The sequence below is a fragment of the Periophthalmus magnuspinnatus genome, chromosome 15, assembly GCF_009829125.3.
Source record: "Periophthalmus magnuspinnatus isolate fPerMag1 chromosome 15, fPerMag1.2.pri, whole genome shotgun sequence".
NCBI classification, from domain to species: Eukaryota; Metazoa; Chordata; class Actinopteri; order Gobiiformes; family Gobiidae; genus Periophthalmus; species Periophthalmus magnuspinnatus.
In genome coordinates this window covers 4,645,823-4,672,896 of record NC_047140.1, presented here as the reverse complement: position 1 = coordinate 4,672,896, position 27,074 = coordinate 4,645,823, and the positions used below count along the sequence as shown (strand labels likewise).

Genomic DNA, 27,074 nt, shown 5'->3' with positions numbered 1-27,074 from the left:
CAAATGCAGCGGCTGCCATTGATAGCACCATGAAAAATGCATGATTTCAGAGAGAGCACTCTTTTATCTTGCGGCCCAGATCAATAGTGGGAAGAGGTTACAAAATCAAAGTAGTTTTGTTGGTGCCGTGCTTAACTGACACTGTTAAAACATCGGAACAGTATTTGGGAGAACAAAGCATGCTAAAGACAATAGGAGGGGAGCCAGGTGAACTGTTTTTCCCATTCAAGAGCTAATATCAGACAGAGAGAGAGAGTACAGGACACAGGAGGCAGACTGGTTTACTGCTGACAGCCTCTACAAAGCTCTGGGATTAGACGCTTTGTTCAACATTTGAGGAGAACACAGCATGCTAAATGAACACGTGTTTATATTTAGAAAAACAGGCACAATTACAGCAATATTATCTTTTAAAAATATAGACTGGCCTATAAGGGATTGTTATTTTGGTTGCATATAATACTCATGGGTTTCAGTTTCCTGTTATTTAACAATGAAATAATTGATTGCTATGATCACAGTCTTATTTTTACATAATTCTGAAACATATAGACAGCCTGAAAACCTATACAAGTATAATTTAAAGGACAATGTGTGTGAAGTGAAGAACTGATGACTCTCCAGGTAGTGGGCGGACACACAACTGCACATTATATAAAGTCTATCCAACAGATTTTTTAATTTTTTTAGTAAATTGAGAGTCAAATCTTTCAGAAATCTGATACAATTTTGCACAGTAAGGATCTCCAAAGGCAAAAGGACCATCTGATTTCATACATACACACATATATATACATTTCACACACATTTTCCCATACGCATTTTGAAATAGTAAGCAAATGGTAAAAAGTTCAGCAGCTATGGGACAACTCACTATTTAAAATATGGCGGTGGGGTCTTAGTATTTTAAGCAGTGTTTAAGAGGTTAAATAAATCTATAACCTAGGCCTGTCATGATACATAATATATCGACTTATCATTCAAGAAAGCTGGAACAGTTATATTTTGGGGCTCAATATTTACCATATACACTATTCTTTGCAATAGTGGGGAGATTTGTGACATTTTTATGCAATAAGGTAGGATTTAAGCTGTGGAGAGTAGAATAAATAACTACTATGGCTAATTATTGGTCCATTCTCAGATCATTGGTCAGATTCTTCTTACTAAAAAGCCGGTCTCTGTCGCTTGAAAATGACCACTACACACTTTTATCCACGTGCGATCCAAACCTCTCCCTGACCTCTGTGTAACTGGTAGTATTTTCTAAAAGCCCTTTAGAGCACATGATTAATGACTATTTCCCATCCTGTAATAAAATGAATATTCAGCCCCACGGAGCATATGTGAACGTGGACCAGAGGCAACGTCTCAAAGACCTAATTATACTGTGTGTCTGAGCACTGACCTCCCAACACAGAGGACACAGGAGACGCTTTCACCAGACTGGACATGCTCTATGAGACGGGGACAGGAGAGACAGGGGGTAGACAGGAGGACAGGGGACAAGAGAGATAGGATAACAGGCAGGAGGACAGGGGGACAGGAGACAGACAAGAGGCAATGAGGCAAGAGGACAGGAGATGTGGGGACAGACAGAAGGACATGAGACAGGGGGACAGACAGGAAGCAAGAGGACAGGATACATAGGGACAGACAGGAGGACAGGAGACAGGGGGACAGACAGGAGGACAAGAGACAAGAGAGAAGAGAGATAGAATAACAGACAGGGGGACAGGAGACAGACAAGAAAACAGCAGACAGACAAGAGGCAATGAGGCAAGAGGACAGGAGACATGGGGACAGACAGGAGGACAGGAGACAGGGGGACAGACAGTAGGCAAGAGTACAGGATACATGGGGACAGACAGGTGGTAAGAGGACAGGAGACACAGACAGGTGGTAAGAGGACAGGAGACATAGGGACAGACAGAAGGTCAGGAAACAAGAGGACAGATGGGGGACAGAGAGGAGGCAAGAGGAAAGGAGACATGGAGACAGACAGTAGTACAGGAGATAAGAGGACAGGAGACGGGGGACAAACAGGAGGCAATGAGGCAAAAGGACAGGAGACATGGGGACAGACAGGAGATGGGGAGAAACAGGAGGCAATGAGGCAAGAGGACAGAAGATGCTGGAACAGACAGGGGGACAAAAAAGGACTGGAGACATGGGGGAAACAAACGGAAGGACAGTAAACGAGAGAACAGACAGGGGGACAGAGAAGTGATAGGGGGACAGACATGAGGACGGGACACAAGAGGACAGACAGAGGGATAGAGAAGAATGGTGACGGGAGGACAGGCATGAGAGGGACACAAAGAGAGATGTGAGACATGCGGGACATCAAAGGCGACTGGCAGCCAGACTGTAAAGAGCTGATAACAACAGGCCAGAGAGCGTCCTCGTCTGTGTCAGTGTGAACCTCACCCACACTATCACTGCTCACATATTTCAGCAATGTTATTAGACCAACAGTATATTTCTAACTTCCTGTGCACAGTTTTTTATATATGAGAGAATTAACACATTGCAGCTGATGCTATCAACATTCCCTGGCGGTGTGATGCTAACTAGAGGCTCTGCTCTGTCTGCAGCTCTGTTAGACTTTAATGTGAGCTTTATTTTACAACAATCTGACCACAAAGAGTTGACTTAGGTCGAGCTGACAGAGGAGACCATTTGTGTGCTTAAACAAATCTCTCACATAAAATTACAGTCATAAGCTAGCTAGCATTAGCCAACAGTTTCTCAGTTAGTCCTGCTCACCTTTTTTTGTTGAAAATTAAACACCTAAACAGGATCATGACTCATCGTGATCATAGACTCTTGGAAATGTATTGTTTAAATTGATGTTGTATTTTTTGTGGAGTTTCACACTTTGTTTACTACCCTGTGCATTGTGTCTCCATGGTAACTGCTGAACATTCCACCATAGAGGTGCATGTAGAACACAACCAGACACCCATGATGTCACTGTAAAGTATCAATAGCACAATAAATAAATAATAAGGGAACAATTCTGAAAACTTCGTAATACAGCATTTGAGATTCAGTTGGAAATATGTATGTAAATGTACTCATACTGTATATTTGACGTTTTTAAACACACATAAACTCAAATGCACTCGTGGACTTGTGTCTGACCTGAGACTGTGACAGCGCCTCCGCAGACACAGGTCAAGAGAGTGAGAGAGCGGAGAGATAGAGACACACGGACGATCCAGACAGACACAAAGCGCCGAAACATGAGAGACAGGCCAGACAGCGCAGACAGCCCGGCATGAAAGTGAGTGAAGAAGACTGACACGTCGAAGAGCGCCGGCCACCGAGGGACCCGCGCGCACCGCTAACAGCTAGCAACCACACGGCTAACCACTAGCAGCTACCCTGTCACCAAACAAGCCCATACACACACACATAACGCTTCACTCTGTTCTTCTGATGGAGATAAGATGTATAAATTATGAGCAGCTGACAAAGTGTACTCCAATGCCGGCGGCGCGTCATCCATCAGCGTCCCCGTGTGTCAGCAGGTAACTGACGTGGGCCCCGGAGGCACGGGCCCCTCTCAGGTGTGTGAAAACTGTGTGTGCGTTTGAAAAGGAGAGAGCCAACAGCTGATTCAGACCTGACTGTGAACGCGGGCAGAGAGAGGAGAGAGAGGAGAAAGAAAAGTCTACAGTTGCACAAACCTCGACAAAAACAAGTGGAGTGGTTGTGTTTGAAGTCTTCCCCGTTACAGCTGGGGGTTGTGTGAAGTGCTGATGTGCTCAAGTCGAGTCGGAGCAGCCTCTGTAAACTTTACCAGGGTTATGGCTATAATTACATAAGTTTGAGGTTTAGACAAGGACTGAAGAAAGAAGTCGCTGGAATTTAAAGCTGCAATTTTACAAAAGGTCACAACATAACAATGTGACAACTGACTATTGCTTCTCTCACAAATTCAGTCTGGAATATAATGATTTACCATAAGATTTACTATATGCATCAAGCATTTCTAACTTCATGGCACTTTTTAGAGCGCTTTACACCAAGGAACCACTCACTCATTCACACACACATTCATACACCGGTGTACGCAGACACTGAGGGCGAGGTGGGTGTCTTGCGCAAGAACACAAGGGTAGTATTCATCAGAGGGGGCTAGGATCAAACCACCAACCTGCGTGCTAATTGAAATAAAGCCGAGTATTAAGTATAAAGCTGTTGTCTTCATAGCAAAGTTAGGTTTGCCAAAATGTGGTAAAACTACAGCAATAAAACCCATTTCCTACTGATTAACTTTCATTATGTGAAGTTTAAACTCTGAGTTTTCTAAGTCTGCCTTAAATTCTTGAAAGCACACAATTTGTTTCCTCTTGATTGGCAGCATGCTCTATCTACCTTTCAGTCTCTGTTGATTTGCGCAATTGGAAATCAAACAAAAGAGTCGACATTTATACTGGTCAAATTCAGAAAAGTACATTCAAGTTTCTCCTTCTCTCTTCCACCTTCCCATCCATCAAAAGTCCTCCCTTTGACCTCGGCCACAACTTTCAGGTGTGAATCCCCCAAATTATCGAAACTAAAAATCCACTAAACACCAAAGTGAACTGTGCTTGGAAGAACTCGCCCGTCAACTTTAGGTGAGGATAAATATTTGGAGAATTGTGTTGAATCAAAACAGGGATTCCTTGCGGACACATCAGCCTTAAAAACCTCCAAGTGCAAAATTACACAAGGTTTGCGCGAACGGCCCAGAGCAGGTAGCTCACGTACAATATCGATCTGTTGACTTTGAGCTTACTTCAAGACGTAGCGAGAAAAGCAGCAACATTCTGGCTTTCCCCATGGGGACCAAACAGACGGAGGCCTGTCATGTTTTTGGGTGATGGGCTGAAAGACTAGAGGCGTCCGGGAGCAGCAGGCTTTTCCTTCCCCCCGTAAACAAACCTCTGAACACAGACAGTTCCTACCCCGCCGTGATGGAAACGAGACAGCCAGAAGACGAGACATGTGTTGAGAAGAGACTGACGTGACGAGGACAGAGGGCATCGCTAGTTTCTCAGACATGCTTTTAAGGCGGACATTTCTGGATCCCTTCATGAATTATGTAGAGGCGCCATTAACTTTAGTTAGAGGTATCAATGATGCTATTGTCTTTAAGGGGTAACTCCGCGGATACTCTATCTTTGTCGGAGAAAGAAAGATGTCTGGAATTCAGCTGACAAAAGCACTCAGTCGTGGTGAAATCTGATGAGTCTGACAGGATGTTAGTCTATATTCTCTTACAGGGAGGAGATTGCTGGACAAGTAGTTCCTTTAAGACCAGGTGTGATGGGAGATGGAGCGCGGCCCACCTCTCCGGTTACCCCTAAGATGCCTGCTCGTGTCCCGGCTCCTGTCCTGATCAGTACCAGGCCAGTTGGCAGGGAGGAGATGCCCCGTGTGCCCACCCATCTGCCCGGTACATGGATACAGCAGATCAAGTGACCCCCGTGGGACACCTATTATCAGATCATATTAAATGTCCGGGTTACAAGTGCACGGCTTTCCCTGATAACAGACTAAATGGAGACAGAGGAATGGCAGTGCAGGCAGTTCATGCACTTTTGTATTCTCATTCAGAGGGATGATTTGTGGCCAAGGATTAGCAAACTTACAAGCCAACTATAACTCACCGGTGCTTTCTTGAACCTTAGAAATAATGACCTCATGGGATTTTCATAACTTATTTTCCTTGTTATGTTTTCCTTTCAGCACTGCATTGCTCTTGCAGTGACATTCTGCCTGTGGATACCAATTTATTATTTTTTACTGCTTTCGGTTTGGTGCTTGTAAACATAATTTTTAAGTGCGTTATAAATACAGATTTTTTTTTATTACATTGTAAATAGGGATTTTCTGACAAACATGATTCTAGGTATGAGTTGCATTCACTGCTTAAAGGCCCTAATGTTACACAATGGATTCTTGTGAGCTTTAAGTCATGTTTTATCGCTGTCATCTCATCAAAAACATACCTGGAGTTGTGTTGTTTCATTCACACATGTTTGAATAATCCTGGTTTATTACTTTGTCTACAAATCCAAAGGTCAAAATGCTCTGTTTCACTTTTTGATGTCATGTAGTGGTAGTTCTCAAGTAAACAACTCCTTTCACCTTTAGTTAAGTGAAGATTGGCAATTCCAGGGCTGAAATCATCCAAATTATTTTAGTGAAGGTGCAGAGTTTAAAAATGTACTGGACTTCCTGTATTGCCATGACATCACAAGGTGGAACAGTGTTTTTAGCCTGAGAGAACTCAGCCTAAATATGCAGGGTTTGTGTGTTAAATGTGTGAATAAAACAACAAAACTCCAGGTACAGTGGGTAAAGTATTCAGACCCCCTTAAATTTTTCTTTGTTATATTGCAGCCATTTGCTAAAATCATTTAAGTTCTTTTTTTCCTCCCTAATGTACACACAGCACCCCATATTGACAGAGAAACACAAACTTGTTGCATTTTTTGCAGATTTATTAAAATAGAAACACTCCATAATCCTTAAATGGAATACATTTGGGACGACCAGAACCCTTCCCAGAGCTGTCTGTCCAAACTGAGCAATCGGGAAAGAAGAACCTTGGTGAGAGAGGTAAAGAAGAACCAAAAGAGCACTGCGGCTGAGCTCCAGAGATGCAGTTGGGAGATGGGAGAAAGTTCTAGGAAGTCAACCATCACTGCAGCCCTCCACCAGTCAGGGCTTTATGGCAGAGTGGCCCGATGGAAGCCTCTCCTCAGTGCAAGACACATGAACGCCCACATGGAGTTTGCTAAAAATCACCTGAAGGACTCCAAGACGGTGAGCAATAAGATTCTCTGGTCTGATGATACCAAGATAGAACTTTTGGGCCTTAATTCTAAGTGGTATGTGTGGAGAAAACCAGGCACTGCTCATCACCTGTCCAACACAGTCCCAACAGTGAAGCATGGTGGGGGCAGCATCATGCTGTGGGGGTGTTTTTCAGCTGCAGGGACAGAACGACTGGTTAAAATCGAAGGAAAGATGAATGTGGCCAAGTACAGGGATATTCTGGACAAAAAACCTTCTCCAGAGTGCTCAGGACCTCAGACTGGGCCAAAGGTTCACCTTCCCTAAGCACATAGCTAAAAAAACAAAGGAGTGGCTTCACTGTTCTTGAATGGCCCAGCCAGAGTCCTGACTTAAACCCAACTGAGCATCTCTGGAGAGACCTGAAAATGGCTGTCCACCAACGTTCACCATCCAACCTGAACTGGAGAGGATCTACAAGGAGGAAAGGCAGAGGATCGCCAAATCCAGGAGTGAAAAACTTGTTACATCATTCCCAAAAAGACTCATGGCTGCATTAGCTCAAAAGGTGCTTCTACTAAATACTGAGCAAAGGGTCTGAATACTTATGGCCGTGTGATATTTCAGTTTTTCTTTTTTAATAACTCATGCAAAAATTTCAACAATTTTGTGTTTCTCTGCCAATATGGGGTGCTGTGTGTACATTGATTAGGAAAAGAAGAACTTAAATGATTTTAGCAAATGACTGCAATATAACAAAGAGAGAAAAATGTAAGGGGGTCTGAATACTTTCCGTACCCATTGTATGTTTTTGATAAGGAAACAACATTATAACATAGGCCCTTTAAACCTCCACCAACATTTTCCTTTGTGTCATCCTGTCTTGATCTCTTTTAGTCCAATGGATGATAATGGATGAGGTTTTTTTTTTTCAGAAAGCCTTTGAAATGGATACCTTTTAAAACAGATTTGTCTAGGGTTGAGAACTTGTTTCCCTAATCTGGCAGTTGCACTCCCTATTCTCTACTCAAAAATGCTGACTAACTTTCAACGTAATATCCTCGTAGCTAACACACGCCTACATTTTGAATAAAAAAACAAAACTGAACTCTGAGCGTTAAGATCCATGTAGCATTTGAGTTGCTGGTTTGTTTTTATATCATATAATATTAAATCAAAAGCCAGATGAATAGCTTTGGTGACAGAACCTGAGTCAATGTTTGCCCTCGCTATCATTGTTCTTTCTGCACTCACTCCATCACATACCGAGCGTGGTTACAGTAGCATAGCCGCTTTGATACTAGAATACAATTAAAATGACTTACTAATGGTGACTAACTCTCTTGGGATCTTTCATTACTGACCTTAAAGCTTACAAAAAACACTGTACACATGAGTCAAGCCTATTTTGGAACAAGGCTATTCAAATCTGTCATCTCCAATGCCAAATGCAAGCAGAAACAAAATTAGACAGTCAAGAGGTTAACACTGCTTTTGATGCACTCCCAGAAAAACAGCTTATGTGATATTGTTGAAGTTTTGTTTTAAAACTAATCACGTCCACTCACAACATTTCCACAAGATAAATAGCAAATCCAAAGGGCATATCAATGTCTGCCAATCGGTAATAAGGCGTCTGAATGATGGATGAGAGCTGTTCGAGTGTCACTTGACCCCGGTGACCCCACTGTGACCTCTGGCGAACCCTGGTCATTCTTCCACGTAACCACATTTAAACAAGTAACCCAGGCTAGGCTTTGTTTCAGGTCCACTCCAGTCTGGTTCTTTATAGACGCCATTTTTACCATCAATTTGCATATAGGTCTATTCAAAACGTAAGAGCAGAGGTACGGGAGAAAAATGGCTCTCAACCAGTGGGAACATAAGTACAAGAGGCTATTGAGGATGGGTTGTTATAGGGAAGGGCAGACATGATGGTGGGATTGAAAAAGTAGAGAGGGGTATGGATTGTACAAGTGGTGCATGTTCTAGGGGGTACTTCAGATCTATATGTGACAAAAGGCCTGGACTGTTTGTGGAGTGGAATGAAGAATACAGTCAGTGGAATGAAATGTTTACTTTTGTGGAGTGAGTTTTTAAATGTTTCTGAAAATGTAAGTGGATATTTTTATGATAGTTCATTGGATTTATTATCAAGAGGGTTATTTTTTCGAAAATGTTTATTCTGTTATGAAAAAAAAAAATGAAAAAAAAGTAAACTTTGCAGACACCATCCAATCTTAAATGGAAAATTGAATGTGCAAGTTCAAAAAATATTATATGTCTTGACATCAGTGGTCCCCAATCTTTTTTTCTCATAAGGTTCTTAAAGGTGCTGTACCTGATTTTTTACTGTCTTAAAAACAAGAGAAACAGACCTAATTCATTTTAAAGTGTCTGCAGTACTCCAGAGTTATTTCTCACTTACCTAACACATTCGGATCATCCTAATGATTCACCTCACAAAGCTTTTCACAACTTTCAGAGACCTCAGTGGACTTTTGCTGCCACGGTAAAGCTAATAACGACTAGCATGCTAACATAACAATTGTTTCAGGGATTGACATACCATATGTTTTAAAGGTGGCCGTTTTTGTGTATAATTTCTTTATACTAGCTTAACTTTCACTATATTTTCAGAGTAATAGATTTACATAAAGCTGAATGAATGTGCTTCTGCCACACAAGTGCTCACTTTGTGCACTAGGCAGCTGTACTAACAAGCGTAGTAAGTAAATAAGCTTACATCATGAGCTATGGAACTTAATAGTCCATTTATTACCCCGGTGATGTGTTGTTTTAAGGATATTACGGACACAATGCAGACATGTACTCTACTGTCCATGGCACAATGCACAATGAAAACAAACTTAAAACTAAATAAACCTCTCATTTCTTTCGATGGCATTTTTCAAACGACTCGGAAAGCTCCCTGATTGACTGTTTACACTAGCCGTAATGAAGCCTTTCTGTTTGACTGCTCTGTACCAACAAATCCGCGCGCTATAAATCATTCCCAACATGTTTTTTCTACATGAAAAGGTCTCCTTAGGCTAAATGCGTGCGGTGCTAATATTATTGAAATGCTCCGCTCCCACTCTGTCACCTGGGTGTGAGGCTCCTGACAGCATAAGCCCTTAATGCAGCACATTTGACTACTTAATCCGGTGAAAAAGCGCCTCCTTTTGTCTGCCGGGGTGGAAAGGTCGCGCAGAGGGCCTGGCTTCCTTCAAAAACCTTCCAGTGAGTATTCTTGCACCGATCGCCTTTAACCAAAACATGCTAGCTGCCTTCATGAGCGACCTGACCTGCCTAGCTAGCGCCCGCGTGTGTGGAGGTGTCAGCGCTACCTGTCTGAGCGGCTCCCCTCTCGCCTGACCCGTACATAGCCCTTGGGGACATTAATTATAGAGCAGGAGACTTGTTGAGAGGAAAGAGGCAGCGTATACAGACAGACAGACAGTCGGAGGAGGCAGAGATAAATGCGCAGATGTTGTTACAGGAGCTGTCATGGCGGCGCATAGAGGTGATGGGGAGGCTTCACTCGATCGGGTTACCCATTCATCACTGGGGCAGACGCGGAGGTGCAGTATTGGTTTGGGAGGGTAACCGGGGGGACTAGCTTTCTCACATGGATTACACCTGAAACTTGACTGTCGCAAGGTGGTAATTTAAGTTGTTTGTAATGGATACATTTCACTTTGTTGAAAATAGAGTCAAAATAAAGAACACAAAAGGTGTAACAATAATCCCTAGCTTCATGCACCAAATCTTTGTATATTGTGTTATTCATAATGGTATAAATTGCATGACAGTGGTTTATGTGTCAGTGATTGATTGTGGTTGGAGTGGCCCTTGGCTCAGATTGGCAGCCATCTTTGTCAGTAAGCCCTAGGGCAGAAGTGGCTATAGTAATTTGCCACTTTATATTACTCATGGAGTGAACTAGTAAGCTAACTGAGACCGATTCTACAACTAGACCAACCAAGAATTAGTGTACAATAGTTTTGGCTTCTTAGTTAAAGGTGTACTATGTAACTTTTGTGATAGAGAGTATGTCACTTATCTCCATAGAGATGCTATTGCTTTGCCTGGAGAGTTCTACTGTAGCATTAAGCCTATTTATCCTGAATTTATTCAATTTCAGGTATGTGTATTGAATTGTAACTTGTCTCCATAGAAATGACTGAGTTCCATACTGTGGATCATATAGAAATAACACCACCAAACCTCTGCCAGAAAAATTACACAGTGCACCTTTAAGTTTAGAAGTATAGTATAATTCTGTTTTGTGCAGTGACTTATGAGAATGTCAAATGAGTTCAAGAGATGTATGACAAGTATTGGACCAATATAAACCCATTCATGCCATCTCAAAATCTTGACCACCACTGTCTTTGCAGTAAGGTCTAAAATTGCACTTTCCCTGTGCGTGTGGAAACTGTATCTGTAACATCCAGTCATGGCCTTGTGTAAAAGTGCCCAAAGACAGGAAGGAGAAAGATGAATGCTGTAGTTATTAAAAGTGTCACTGTAAATCTACGCCCGGCTGTCAGACGTGAAATATTAGTGCGTGTCACTGTGAAGTATTGTTTCCCTGTTATTATCGGAGACTTGAAAGCAGCGTGCAACCTAAAACCAGATCTTCTATTTGTGTGTGTCCCTGCCGGATCTGTGATAAGGCATCATGGCTGCTCTGGAGAAGCTGTCCGGACGCATCGGTCGACACAGCGTTCGCCGACAAGTGCCACGCCGTGATCACAGCCCGGTGTCCAAACAAATGTCTTCTTCCCCCACACATTAGCGCGTGAGATTAGACCAGCGCGGGTCACCTGATTCCCAAACGTCTCCCCAGCTCCTGTTTCTAATGGATTTCACAAAACACAGAGGGGTCAGGCTTTTTGAAGGTTACCCCTGTCTGCGAATCAAAATAAATATGATTCAGGTGTGCGTTTCTGTGTCAGCCCGCTGTCTTAATGATGCCAAGTTAACACATACTAAATAACAGTGTCTCCCCACGCGTTGACAGCCTCAGAAATAATTGACCAGCATGCTCCAAACTGAGACGCAGTAGGCAGAGAATTCAATCCAGCGGCTGACAGGACCCATTGAGCGTGTCACCAGATTTTGCATTATACACAAAGCAATGTCGGGTCACGGATGCGGCCTCCTGCTAGTTATTTGTGAGGCTAAATTACCTGGCTTTCCATAATATGGTCTAGTTAACTAATTCCCTGACAGCACAGTGTCTCATGAAAAGCTCTCAGATTTACTAGCTGTCAAAAGCATGATGGACTGTTTTTTCTCCTGCAAATGCTTGGCAGCTCCTCAACTAAGAGCTCATATTCGATATCCTGTCTCCGTGCGCCCGGGACATCTCTAATTCCAGACGTGGCTGAAAATGAACAAAAACGAAACATAACCTTATTATGTTTGAAGGCTACCAGCAGTGTGTCATTTCATCCACAAGTTCCCATGCACAAAAACACGACTGCTGGGGGGGTTGTTAAGCGCGGTTCTGAGACTCTTTGCAAAAGGAAGCAGGCAAATCCATTATCTGTTCTCCTATGCGACCTTCTGAGCGATGACAAGTACGCATAGGGCCGTGTACAGTGTCCTGTCGAGTTGTTGTTATACATGTGTAAATCATTCACTTTCTGTCAGGATCGACGGTTGCACCACAAAAGCTCACCTCACCAAGAGGGTCATGGGGAAACCAGATCCCGACGCAGACAAAGCCTAGATTTTACCTGCACGACCTGCCAGTGATAGCGACAAAGACGACAATAGCGCGATGACGGTGTGAAGACTTGCCTTAAAGCTATACCGTGCGGGTCGAACAATACGGCGAGTCGCAGAACCCTCCCCCCCGAAGTTCTGTTCTTCAAAAAAGTTCACAATGGTGTTCCAAGGTCTGCCTACCCTTTTCTTTCTTCTCTTTCTCCGGCTCTGTGTTCGCATGGTGTGGCCCGACAATGACAGTAGGTGGACACGCTAGCTTTCATTACACAAAGTATAAATAGTGTAATCTATCAGGCCTGCCAATCACCATGATTGATTATGGGCTGTCGGGGAGGAGAGTGACACATTAGAAAAGTTTGGTTAACAATGCCGGTGGCTGGTGCAAGGCGGCTGCCACCCAGTCCAGTGATTAATGTGTTGTCAGCCTGTAATCCCACACCCACGCTTAATGAGGCAAGAATTTATCATCTCGCCAGAGTGGCAGATGTCAGGGCCAAAAGGAATCCAAGTGCCAGGAAACAATATACTTTTTCTCTCTTTTTTGCGCGTTTGACAAGCTCTAAAAACCACAAAGAGCAATGGAAGTTGAGTAGAAAGACTTCGAGTAGAAAGACTTCGGGAACTCTGGCTGGGTTCACTGTTGCATGTTTATGAAAATCAGAGCTGTTGAAAAGACGTTTGGACCACCATTAGCACTGTCAACATGCGCGGGGACAATGGGTGGAATGCGTCATGGTGACCCGACACTCACAGGGGAAGTCCAGCCGTACTCAGAGGGGATACGAAAATAAATTGATTGGTGATTTGCCCAACCACTAAGCAGCCTCAAAGGGAAACGGCAATACGATATGCACGATTATAGAAGCCTTTATAAAGATGAGGATATAATGTAACATAACAGAAGTTTTAATAGTGACTTGGACGTTGATGAAGTAAGTCTTGGCAATAAGATGATACGAATGAAAAGAATCCTCTATGCACTTTACTGTGTATTAAAAGAGAGACCACAGACCACCAAAGACCATGGGATTATGGGCTTGCTATATTCATTTCAAAACCACCATGTCGGTCATAAATCGCGAAGTTTGATCATCATTTTTGGAAATATTATTCTTTTGAATTCTATGAGATGGGACGCGGTGGATGAGCTGCATACAGGGGCGGGTTTGTAGAATAAACTCATCAAGTTGGATAGACAAAAACCAACAATGTCAATTTAAGAAGGGCTGACAGTTTAATCAGGAAAAATAAACGTTGAGATGCAGAATGGAAACAGCTGGATATGTTACTTAAGTCCTAGAAGTTGTACGGAAATACTGGTAATAGGAACATAAATAATCAGTCTCAACAAAGGAGAATTCATAACCCATAAAAGTGCACGATGTAACTTTTATGGTAGAGGGTCCCTTACCTGCGTGTCACCATGGATACGTTGTTGCTTTGCCTAAAATGTTACCCAGTCCATCTTTACATTGCATTACATTTACTAAAGTGAGTGATCTCCCTAAAAGGCACTTGAAAGTATGAGTGTTGCCAAGTACAAGTGCATAGCTTTGGATCTGATAAGATTAAGATCCTGGTTAGTGAAAAACATTCATTGTAGAGGCTTTTTGCTGATACAGGAGTCGACTGGTGAGTGCACTGTTGATGTAAAACCAAAGTGTAGATAAGAAAACAGCAAAGAAACAAGTTACGGGGTCCATATTATTCTATTTCTGATCTATACTTTAATGTTGTTTCCTCATCACAAGCATGAAGTTGTGTTTTGTTTCATTCACACATGTTTAACACACACCCCCTGCCGATTTAGGCTGAGTTCTTCTCCCAAAAAGAAAATGCTCTGGTCCATTTTGTCATGTCATCATGTGGTAATACAGGAAGTGCTATACTGTGCTTTTAAACTCCACACACCTTCACTAGAATCATTTGGAGAATTTCAGCCCCTCAGTTTCCAATCTCTACTAAACCAAAGCTAAAAAGTAGCCGTTAACTTGAAAACAACTACTTCATGACATCACAGAGTGGAACAGAGCATTTTGCACTTTGGAGATAGAAAAGGTTACTCAAACATATAGGAATGAAACAAAACACAACTGCAGATATGTTTTTGAGAATACTGTAGACTCAACTTTGCGTAATATAAATTTCCAAAGCCCAGTGCTCTGCAGGGGCACACTGGTGTTCAGAGCAAAGAGCAAAACATATGTATGATGCAAAACTAGATCATTTTACCAGACAAACACAGGCATAATAGAAAAACAACAAGCATCTTTTTATATACCGTATACAAAGCTCCATCATGAAGTTATAAAACAAGAAACAAAACTTATTAAAACTTTCATTATTTCCTACAGAACTGTAAGAGTCTATAATTTGTGTTTTTAGGCTTTTACACACCAAGAGAGACATAAATCAGTCCAAAAAGCAATGGGAACTATTAAAATCCGATACTGTTGTCTTTCCAAAGTTTGAGTAGCGCGGATTTAGAAGTCTGATCCGAACAACAACATGCATCCGTGTTATCTAATAAAAATCGGTATTAAAACGAGGCTGCCTCCCTCACGGCTCACGAGGCCCCGCGTGACAACCCTCTTCAAAGCGCCCTATAAATGTGAGTGATGAAATTGTGATTAATGTGCTCTGTCAACATCGACTACAACAGACAGCGCAAGCAGCCACTGATCTCTTTGAGCGATTTCAACTTTTTGGCACGCTTCCTGTAACGCCCTGTGGGGTAGAGAGAGAAAGAGATAGATAGAAAGAAAGAGGGAGGGAGAGAAAGCATGAAGACGGACTTTTTTCAGACAAACAAAGAGGGATAAAAAGCAGTAAGCCAGCTGTCTCTCATTAGGCTAGCAGCATCTCCCCGTCACCGCGGAGACCAGAGCGAGGATTAGCCGTGATTGGGCTGATAGGGCCAGGCACCGGGGATCTCCGTGAGTAATCGCTAAAAGCATCATTTGATAAGTGGAGTCATTGACAACATGCCTTTAGTGGCTCTGATGTACCAGCGAGCTCTCATCATGTTTGTGGACTGTGGGTTTTCATAAAGTAAACCCAGGCAACTTTTATGGCTTAATGACTCACAAGTACAGGCTATACTAGCAATATTTCTTTCATATGTTCAAGTAATTATATCCTGATACCGGAAGATGGAAGAGAGCCACGTCCCACTGCTTTCCAAATCGGACTTTGAAACCAGCGAAATCTCCATTAAAAACGTCTCATAAAAATCAATCCGGAGCTATATATGTACAACCCGAAAGCCCAGTGACACGCCAGCCCCCGTACACTCCACGTTATTGCGCTAATAAAATAACTCCCATTTCACCCGTTCCAAGTCGAAAAAGTTGTATAAGCCGCGGCGCGATTTGTCAAAGTTTATGAAAACTTTATATCAAAATGAGAAAGGGAGACGTCTCATTATGGCTGACCGGACTTGGCTTGTTTTCTGACAGGCCTCAAACGGCACCACTAAACACTAGAGACGTCAAGACAACAAATGTCTGAAAGCACAGGCACTCCTCCTCTGTACTGTCTGCCAGCACGTCCACAGGAAAATCAGTTAATGCAACATGGCCACTCAAGAGAGGCCCATAAAACGCCCTTACCAAAACATGTTTGTTCTGCTGTGCCAAAGATGGAGAGAGCATCCATCATATTTGCAGGGGAGGCTGACACGACACCGGGGTCATGCACCGCCAGGCCCCAGCCTTTGAAAGAGCCCATAAATCAATCTGGCCTCTATTACTAACTATTAATTTGGCTTTAAAGTTTGACTGTGTTTATGATATACAGGCCCGAGTGATTTATGTGGACACACTGACTCACTCCTTCACTTTCTTTAATTGCTTAGTTTCCAGCTTGTGACCCCGCTGTGACCTCTGGCGATAGCTGCCAGGATGTTTCGAAAGCAACTGCTCTGGCTCGTGTTGAAGTGATGTGGACTACAGCACATGTTCATTTAATGTTGTAGTTTTTCTCTTTAAATATTCAAATAAATGACAGTTCCATTTGAAATTGTTCCAGAGCATGAGGTAAAAGAACCTTTATTTTTCCTACAATGAGGACATTTCAGAATTGCAATACAAAGTATAAGAATAGCAGAAGAATAAAATATGTAGTCAAAAATCAAGAAATACTCAATAACTATTTAAGAGTAGATTTAAATCTAACCACTTAACTGGCTTACAGTACATCAAGAGTCATGTTTAACACCCAAATCCTGTATATCAAGGCTGGGTTCTTCTCCCAAATGGAAAACAATGTGATCTGAGGTAATACAGGAAGTGCTCCACTGTGTTTTTAAACTCCATACACTTTCACTAGAATCATTTGAATGATTTCAGCACTGGAACTGCTAGTCTCTACTGAACAAAAGAAAAAAGGTAGCTGTTGACTTGAAAAATATCACTAAATGACATGGCAAGGTGGAACAGAGCATTTTGAGCTTTGGAGATGCATACATACTAAAAAGAAAGGATTTCTCAAACATGTGTGAATGAAACAAAACAACCCAATTCTGGGTATGTTTCCCATGAGGTAACAACAGCCATTTTGTGTAATATAGGACCTTTTAGAACTATTATCATAGCTTAATAATTCAAAATGATGTCTTTTGAATGGTCCTCAAAATGTTGCCTATAAACAGAAAAGCTGACACCCATGAACACATTTTATTACCATCCTAATTTATATTTTGCTTTTGTCTGAAGCTGATGAATAAAGCCCAGTGTTTCCCGACCATTATATTGTGAATGAAATTATTCAGCACTAATCACCTAATGCCAAAACAAGCGAGCATCAGAAGCTACTGTAATAATAGTATTCCAGTCCGTATTTTCTCTCACGCTTTGTCTGCATAATTCAGTCTGTTATTATAGTGATCCAGTCCAGGTTTTTGTGCTGCCATAGTCGGTACCCCTCTGCTCACAGTGATACTAGCGCTGATCTCCAGCAACTGCCCAGCTCAGGAGTAACTTATACTAGTTTAAGATAATAAAATACATATTAATGCTTAGTGGCATTTTGTAAGTAAACAAAATGCAAGGCAAACCTACTATTTTCAATAAGTCTGTTAGCATCATTTGTTTGACAGATCCATTGGGGTGTGCACTGTGCATGGGTTATGTAAAGCAGTGAGAGGAAGAAGTGAGGTTTGCTCCAGTGTGACTGTTGTGCTGATTTTGGCTGCTACTGCTTTTATTCAGAAGCACACCATAAATAACTTAATTAGATCATAACTTCAGAATTCATTACTGCAAATGATTAAAGACTTAATATGAAACAAACTATAAACTAATTTAATCAAAACACCCAAACTTCTGAAAGTATGTTTATAAGGTGTTTTACAGCCATTCATTGTTTTAAACAATATTAAACACACGGTACAACAGTAAGATAAATAAAAAAAATTAAATATAAAATAAATTGTAAATATATTTAATATGTAGGCCTATATCTTGATGGTCTACGTCTAAAAACTGGCCACACTAGAACTGAATTGGGAAAATAAGCTTTTGGTTATGTTTCTTCCCAGAATGTGTTCCATACATTTCAAGGACATGCAGAACTGTATACATTAGTGCCACACATGCACTTTAATAATCTGGTGACAAACATTGACACTCACCTGCTCCTGTTTTTAATGTTTAAATGGACCCATATAGTATTTGTTTTGTTTGTTTGAGTTTGTATTATTCTGTATTTGAACAGGGCGCTCATGAAAAAGAGAGCCTAGTACTCTCATTGGGCTCTCCTTGTAGAAATAAATTCATTCATTTTGAAAATGAATGACAAATATTGTTCATGAGTACGTGATCACGTGCTTGCATAGACGTGGCCAAACCAGTAAACCGAGGGGAAAAACTGAAGCCGATATATTTGTCCTGTCTCTAATTCTATAGGCCTCTAAATTTTTAACAATAAGTTTCATAAAAAATAACCCACATTTTCTCCTTGACCGTTTCTTAACACAGACATTTTGAAGTTTCTTTCACAGCTCATGACCCTAGTGCGACCTCAAACTCAAGCTGCCAGTGGGCTTTCAGAGTGCGGTCCCTCTCTGGTCCAGACTGCTGAGCCAATCCTTCAGCATTCACAACACAGCCTCATATACTCTGATTCTCTGCCTGCCAGACACTGACAGACACCTGGAGAATAAACATGCTCCTTGCCTCCACGCTAGCCCTGCGCTAACCAAACATGTCCAAACTATTACACACAGCTGCCTCTACCTCCAGAATATGTTGTTATTAAAAGATGTGGTGATGCGATTAGCAGATAGCGGGGCAGTATTCACAGACAGGCTGACAGTAAGCAGAACTTTATGGGCCATTGACGTTATTAAACATAAAACAGACTGCAGTTAGCTTTTGCCCATAGCTAGTTGACAGGGTTGTCCTCACTCGCCCCTAATATTCCCATTCAGAAAAATGTCATGGACCAAATATGATGAATTTACCCTTGAAAGACACACGGAACATAGCGGAACACAGCGGAACATAGCGAGAGGCAGAGAGCAGTAATAAACATGCTTTTGCTGCGATATTTTCGGTTGCGTTACTGCCATCCCCAGTTGAGAACCATATTCTTTGAGTTTCCTCGGCGGATGCATTCTTTCAGTAAAATGATTGGGCAGGCCCGCAGAAGGCACATTGGCAAAGCGCTATATCGCATGCTGTTTGTTATGTTGGAGAGCTTCGGGGAGCTCATTACTCTCAAGCACAAGAGATGAACGCAGCGACATACTTTACACTGAGCGTTTGAGATTTTAAAAGGAAAAATAGCAGCGACAAATAGAGGAACAAGTCGGGCTAGTAGATTTGATTTATTCGTACAAGCGGTGCAGAAGTATACAGTGACGGCAAGGCGGCGAGGCTATGGGTAAGTCAATGATTTGGTATTGCACTTTGAGGTATCATGAAGTAATCGCAGTAAGTGTAGCCTGAGTTTGGTGAAGGCAGATAGCTAGAGGCTGTATGTACTGCTGTCAATAGACTTAGATTAAAGTGACCGGTTAGACTGGCGTATCAGCCAATCAAATTTGTGTCTAATGGCCTAAGGGGGATTTGGACCTCTCCTGACGTTTTATTGGTTAATATGGTTTATAGAGAGAGACAGAGCACATGAGCACACGTGGTAGGTGTTTAGCTGCAAGTATCTATACAAACTTTATAGAATTATGCATACATTGAATTATGCAAAATTGTTAGTTTTTTTCACTACCTTGCTAAACAAACGTTTTAGTTTTTAAAAGGGGCTGTACACTATTTTTGTACTGTTAAAGAAGCTCTTAGGGTCAAAATGAAGCTGCTGTGTGCTGTCTATGAATTTTTATCCATATGTTAACCAGGAAGTTCACTGTTAGCATGCTAGTTGTTTTTTAACATATCAGTGATGGCAAGAGTTAACTCTGCTTATATACTCATCCTGGTGAATAATTAGGATGCTAGGGATGCATTTGGAAAGTAAGGAATAACTGGGCCACTGCAAACTACTGTATTTTCCGGACTATAAGTCGCTCCGGAGCATAAATCAAATAAGTCATAATAATGAACAAAAAACATGGTTGTCAGGTTGTCAGTTTGACCGTAACGAAGTGTGAAATGTGAAATTATATACTCAGATGTGACTTATATTCCACATATAAATCACTGAGTATCTGAGTATAAGTCGCACCCCCGGCCAAGCCATGAAAAGAAAAAAAAGTGCGACTTGTATTCCAGAAAATACGATAGTTCTTTTTGTTTTTAAGACAGTAAAAATGAGGTACAAGTAAGTTACTGTCTGCTAACACTGATGTATAAATATGTGTTACTTGAGTCCGCAATGCAGCTAGAAAAAATGCATATAATGTTGCCAAGCTTTAGACAAAACCTAATGTAGGACCTGCACAAATTTTAAGGTCATATATTACGCAAAATTGAGTGTTGTTATAATGTTCCCTCATCAAAAACATGCCTGAAGTTGTGTTTTGTTTCATTCAGACATGTTTGAGTGACCCTGCATTATTAGTCTGTCTATATCGCCAAAGCTCAAATTGCTCTGTTCTACCCTGTGATGTCATGAAGTGGTAGTTTTCAAGTTAACAGCTCCTTTTTACCTTTTGTTCAGTAAAGATAGGTAATTCCCGGGCTGAAATAATCCAAATGATTCCAGTGAAGGTGTGTGGAGTTTAAAAACACAGTGGAGCACTTCCTGTATTTCTACATGACATCATAAGGTGGAGTGTTTTCTGTTTGAGAGAAGAACTCCTGCCTAAATATGCAGGGTTTGAAATGTGAATGAAACAAAACACAACTCTGGGTATGTTATTGATGAGGAAATATTTTAACATAGAACAGAAAATGGAGTAATATGAGCCCTTTAAGCATAACCACAGATCACATAATGCACAATCACGGCTCCAAAAGCTCGCAGTCGCTCTTTGGATTTGAACGGCAAACTCAAAATGAAGCGCTGTCTGCTGCCGTCTCAAACAGGTTAGTGTCCGGGCAGCGCCAAACAGAAGTGAAAAGATCCACTTGAGGACTTTCCTGGCTCTGTCACGACCAATCTCCCTGAAGAAGCCTTAGCCTGTGTGCAAAGGCTCATGGGACGGGCAGCTGGCTCGAACCACCGCGCCAATAGTCTGCTTTACATTATACGCACCGGGAAGTGGGTTAGAGAAAAAAAAATGGGTGTGCATGCTCCAAAAATCAAGTCGGGATACATCAGTGGAGCAAAATCTAAATGACACGCGAGGAACACTTATACCCGCTGACGTCGCTAACAGGCTAAAACCGTGGAGGCACTTCATCCTGTGTGAAAGGCAAGAGGTAAATGTTATTCTTCGGGGAGTGCGCTTTTTTTTTCAAAGTTAAGGATGTGCAAACAGAAAGCGGTGTACTGGTGTTTTGATAGACAAGGCCAGTTAAAACCCAGGCTTCGACAGCATAATATAGGCCTACAGAAGTTCGGAACAACGCCAAATAAGGCACCACATGGATTTTCCAAAACCGGCCCTGCGCAGTCGAAATGGCTTTATGTGGTTTAGCGCCATTTGGTTCCATGACCTCTTAGTCCTCAAAGAGAATTATCACATTATAGCATTCCAACACGCCCAATTTCCCAAAATACAGCTCAAGGCTTTCACAGGCAGAATCTGCTTAGTGTTGTGGTTGGGAGGAAAGTTCTTCAATGGCTGTGGATGAGTTGTTTCTTGCTTACTTCAGGTATTTATATTTTTTGCCTGTTCTTTGTGCCTTGGCTGCTGTTCAGTTGTCATTATGTATCCCCTCTTCTCAGAAATGTGATAAAACACAAACCAAACACACACAATGGCTTGGTTACACATGCGGCCAACAGCAGAACTTGAAGAGATCGAAAAAAACAAAAAAAACAAACCCAAAACAACCAGCTTATTGTCAGCAACTTGCGAGTGCCCCGGCCACCAATAGATGAACTGTTAAAGTAGTAAAAAAAAAATACAAACTCTACATCTTCATAGTTGTTGTAAATATGTTCTCAGTTTAAAGTGGTGATAGCTCCGGGGATTTGTGTTGAATTTGTAATGCATTATTTTGACTTCAAATAACCCAAAACATACAAGCAAAATCATCAATCACATATGGAAGACACAAGGAAATGTTTCTTATTATTTGGACCATATGAATAATCAATCCTATATTGGCTGAGGTCTTACTGCACGTAGAGCGATTTTACTTCAGAATACTACTACTCAAGTAAAAGTACAAAGCAGTAGTTCATGAAATTACTCAAGTACGAGTAATTAAGAGAAACGGTCTGGACATAACAGCTGAATTATAAGTTGATTTAATTCTAAGGACGAAAAAATGTAGTAATGCATCTGACATTTTTAAAGGATTAATCACAAATACCTGACATCTGTATTGGTATTATATCTAGATCAGATCATTTAATCTTATCAGTATACATTTTTTGACACTTGTAGACTTACTCACAGTGGGAAGAGTAACCAATACTTTCACTCAAATAAGTGTACTTACTTCAAACTAAATATTATTCAAGTCAGAGTAAAAGTATGCAGCATGAAAACTGCTCCAAGAAGAACAACGTCTTTAATAAAAAGTCCATGCTCCCATTACTTTTAGACTCTCAAATGAACTACTAAGAAACCCCACGGTAACATAAGGACATGGAGAGTCTTTGCATAAACATATTCCGATGCAGTCCCAATATGTTTTGCATCTGTGTTGTGTCTGTCACATCGTAAAACCGTGAATTCTGTATAAAAAGTAAGTGAATTTATCAGTTCTTTCCATTTTCCACTCCCATTCTATGTGTGAGTGCTTCTTTCAGAACAAACCACTATCCGCTGTCTGGATGTGATTTAGCCGACAGAGAAAACACTGTAAATGTATGAAAAGTTATGGCGTTCATATTGTGCGAGGAGCAGGGGAGCTTTATCAGAACCACGTGGAGCTCCCAGTGCCAGGGCGTAATGGCATGATTGAAAAGGAGTTTAAACTGTGGTCGCAACCCACTCACAACTGACTCTAGAGAGGTCTCCAAAGTTCAACCACGTCTCTCTCCTCCCTCACATTAACTGTTCCAATATGTACATCATGCACGGCGAGGCATCTGACAGAAACGGGGCTATTTCTCCAGATTGATGGCGTCATGAGCGGGCATGGATCACGGTTGCTATGGTTCCAATTTATCTACAGTAAACAGTAGGGGAGATTTGTCATTTTGGATTTTAGAGGGAAAAAAGAACGCAGTGGAAAAACAACTGTCAAACACCCAAGTGCAAGTCAAATACTGTCATGAATAAGCTATTATATTGCGTTTCTCTATTCCGATACAGGGGCTAATTGAGACTCAAATGTTAGCGCTAGTGACAGCCAGACCGCTAATTACCGTTCTTTGTAATGGAGCAAATGGGATCGGCGGTAAGAGGAGCTGCTGTTATGAACAACACCTCACGAGCAGCAAACACAAATATCTAATTATACCATCATGTTTTGTACTTTTTAGACAGTGGACATCCGTACAAGAATTTGACGTTATAATTTCAAATGGAAGGCAAAGGCCAATATACAAAAACACGGTTGATTTACAGTTTTTGAAACAAATAATAAAACAGGAAGTCCACATATGTTGAACTTAATTTAGTTTTTTGTTTGGGATTGGGTTCAACGTCTTAGCTCATTTTAGAAAATTAGCAACGGTCAAAAGTTATTGCTGACTTTCCTATTACATTCCTAGCATCCTAATTATTCACTGAAATTACTTTAGTCAAGGTTTGCACAACTTTCATTGGTCAGAGTGTAACAACATGCAATGTTAGCATGCTAACAGTGCTTAGGGCAGGGGTCACCAACACGGAGCACCATGTCGCCCCCAAGGCCTACACGAGTCGCCCGCAGGCTGAGTCTAAAAATAGCACAACTCACTAGTGAGCTGCATCGAAAATTTAATTTTATTCTGTTTTTTTTGTCGCCCTTGCATTTATATAGATTTAAAAGTTATCTTAAAAATGTGTCCATTATACAGGAAGTTTAGATACGTTAAGGTGAACTCTGACCTCCTCAGTTTAAAGGTCAGTATTGTGCGTGTGACAAAATCAGTGCTCCGCTTGTGAGCGCTGTGAAGATGCTGAATGCAGTTTTTTACCCCAAAAACATGGCAGAAAAAAAAAGATCACTTTCACAATGAATTTTTACGGCTGTAAAATAAACCTGCGTGTGTCTCATCTGTGGCGACTGTGGCAAAGCGGCACAATGTGGAGAGACGCTTCACTACGTGCCACAAAAGCTTCACGCTAACTGCGGGCAGAAAAAGTCCGTGAACTAAAGGCAACTTTGGGTAAGCAACAGTCTTTTTTCACTAGACCCAGTGAAAAAGTCATAAAAAGCAACTGAGATTTATTTAAAAATATGTAAGTCAATTTTTCTTTAACATTACATACTAACTTTTACATTACAACTTTTTGAAACATGGTGCAACATAGTTTATGTTTTGTTAAAAGGTTTGTCAGTGGCTGATGAAAATGTGACACTTTTCCTCTCAGATGTAGTGATGTGTCATCTGAAAATTTAACAATTACTAAGATTAATAAAGTTCAAATGCTGAATATTGATATCTGTTTCTCACCTTCCTGTCATTGTTGATAATTGTGAGAAATCATTAACGTGATCAGTGTGTTCACATAGATGATTATCATTAATCATTATTAATAATGTAGAACTAAAGGCAAACTGAGCACATTTGTTATTTCAAAAGAGCGGATCAAACTGGTTGCCCTCTGTATGACTCAATGTCCATGATGTAGCTCTCAGTTTCAAAAAGGTTGGGTTGGGATGGTTGGTAATGATAAACTTGTGAAAAGTGCGTGTAATTAACAACATTATTATACGTGATTCACTCTCAACTCACTTCTGAATCAGGATATAACATGGGAGACTTTTGGCAATGCAGGTGAGTGCACGTTTTGGCCTTCTGACAATTTTCAAGTACAGTTTTCTGTATTTGAACGAAAACATTTGTCAATATATAACCCGTTTTACTGTCGATAGGGATCAAATGGGTCAAAATAGGGACACCTGGGACATTTCTTGTATAAAACTGGGACAAATCACTCAGATAAATCCACAGGGGCATGGGACAAATGGCTTAAAACTGGGACTGCAACAAGTAAATAGGGACGTCTGGTCACCCTATCAACTCTACTTCCTGGTTTGCAGTTGATAAAAATGCTTTATAATTAGCTGCAGACTCCGCACAGTGGTCTCATTTGACCCAAAGAGCTGATTTTACAATATATCTGTACCGGGTCAAAACAGATTTTTACTTTATTACATGAATAAAATCTTAGTTTGTTTGAGCTGACAGACAAGATGTTGAACAGGAACTTTTTGTTGCAAGTGAATATGCACAGAGATATTCACCCTTACCCAGGTCATGTGCAATGTAAAAGTCAAATTCTACCACAGAATCCGAACCTGTCCTCTGCCTTTTTGTTAAACTATGGTATATTTTCAATGTTTTGATGACACGTGAACGCAACCTATCGACGTAACGAATAATCGGTCGCCCTCCAAACTCCCAAGACGCAGATATACACTTGACATGTTACTCCTGACTCCTAACAAACAGCACAGTGACACAGGCTTAGTATCGCTTCACACTTCGCCTCCTAATAAGAGAGTGCCGGAGATGTGCCAAGCCAGCGATTTCATCAAAGGCCCAACCTTTTACTTTGGCGCATACGGAATAAATAACCACGCGCGCTACGTTCAAAGACAATCCGACACAAAACTCCACACGTCACGTCAACTCCAATCAATGATTATCTGCGCTTTCATCTGCAGCTTTCTCTCCCACTGACAGACTGTGTAAATAAAATCTCATAAAGTCCTTTTACCCTTGCAATGAAAAAAAGCAAAACTGCAGGTCCTCGGTTTCTGTGGATGAACAATGTTTTGATTCTGCTTGTCCCCATCTACAAACATGCCACGCTGAGGTTAAATTATTTTAGTGTTTACCTTTCGCGCTTGGCATTTGTGTGATGAATGGAGAACAAAGCGCAGCATAAAGTGACATTAAAAGACTACGCTATCGTCGCTGATTGTTTAAACGGTAAATATGTTGTTTATGTTCGACCCCGCCACACATGCTTCTGATTTGTGACCGAATACGACCGCAGATGGATTATATATTTTAAATGGTATAGTTTAAACCCTGTAGGCTGTAAAGTGATGGAGATGAACTGATCTGAACTGTAAATAGAATCGTTTATGGATCTAGTAAAGCAGGGGAAAGGATTATAAGGTGTAGGTTTGGAAGTAACACTGTTTTCAAAGATATAGGTACAAATGTGCTTAGACAGGTAGTCCTTATCCAGTAACAGAAACTAAAGGAAATGCTAATACACCAAATACAATTTTCAGATTTAAAAGTTATTCAGTGTAGTTTAGTGCACTTAAAAAAACTACATAAAGTACTATTTTGTTTCAATCGTGCTTAAGCGACCCATTATAACAACAGATTAAGATTTCTGATTTTATAATATTAATATTATGAGGAAATACAGTAGTTTTTCTATGCTTGTTTTTTGAACCCTCTACTTTTCAATGACAAGTTATTTTGAATACTCTTACTTTATGATTTAAACTTCATGGGGACCTTATGAAGAGGCTTTAAAGGGCTTGCACGTAATTTTTCCGCTGTATTTGAGCAACATTGGTCTTGATATATTGTATAAGCAGCTCTTCAGATTATAATACGTTCACTCTGTACTGTCTGCGTCTAATTATAAAGCGTTTTATTATCAGGAAGTACAGTTTACATTGTATACAGTTGTTGTTAGCTTTACTGTTGGCACTGTCCTCTGAGAGTAATGAAAAGCTCTTATAAACTCATTGCAGTGAATGATTAGGATGCTCAGAAAGCATAACGTAAGTGAGGAATAACTTTGGACCACTGCAGACAGTTTAAAATGAACTAGTTCTGTTTTTCACGTTTTTAAGACAGTAAAAATCAGGTACATCGCCTTTAACATTCATTTACAT

At 41.1% G+C, this 27,074-nt stretch overlaps 1 protein-coding gene across 1 annotated transcript in view; it reads right to left on the bottom strand.

Annotated features, from left to right (window-relative positions):
• Window positions 1-27,074, bottom strand: part of lrmda (leucine rich melanocyte differentiation associated) — a 248,002-nt gene that overhangs the window by 61,825 nt on the left and 159,103 nt on the right. The gene's annotated exons all lie outside the window — the stretch shown is intronic.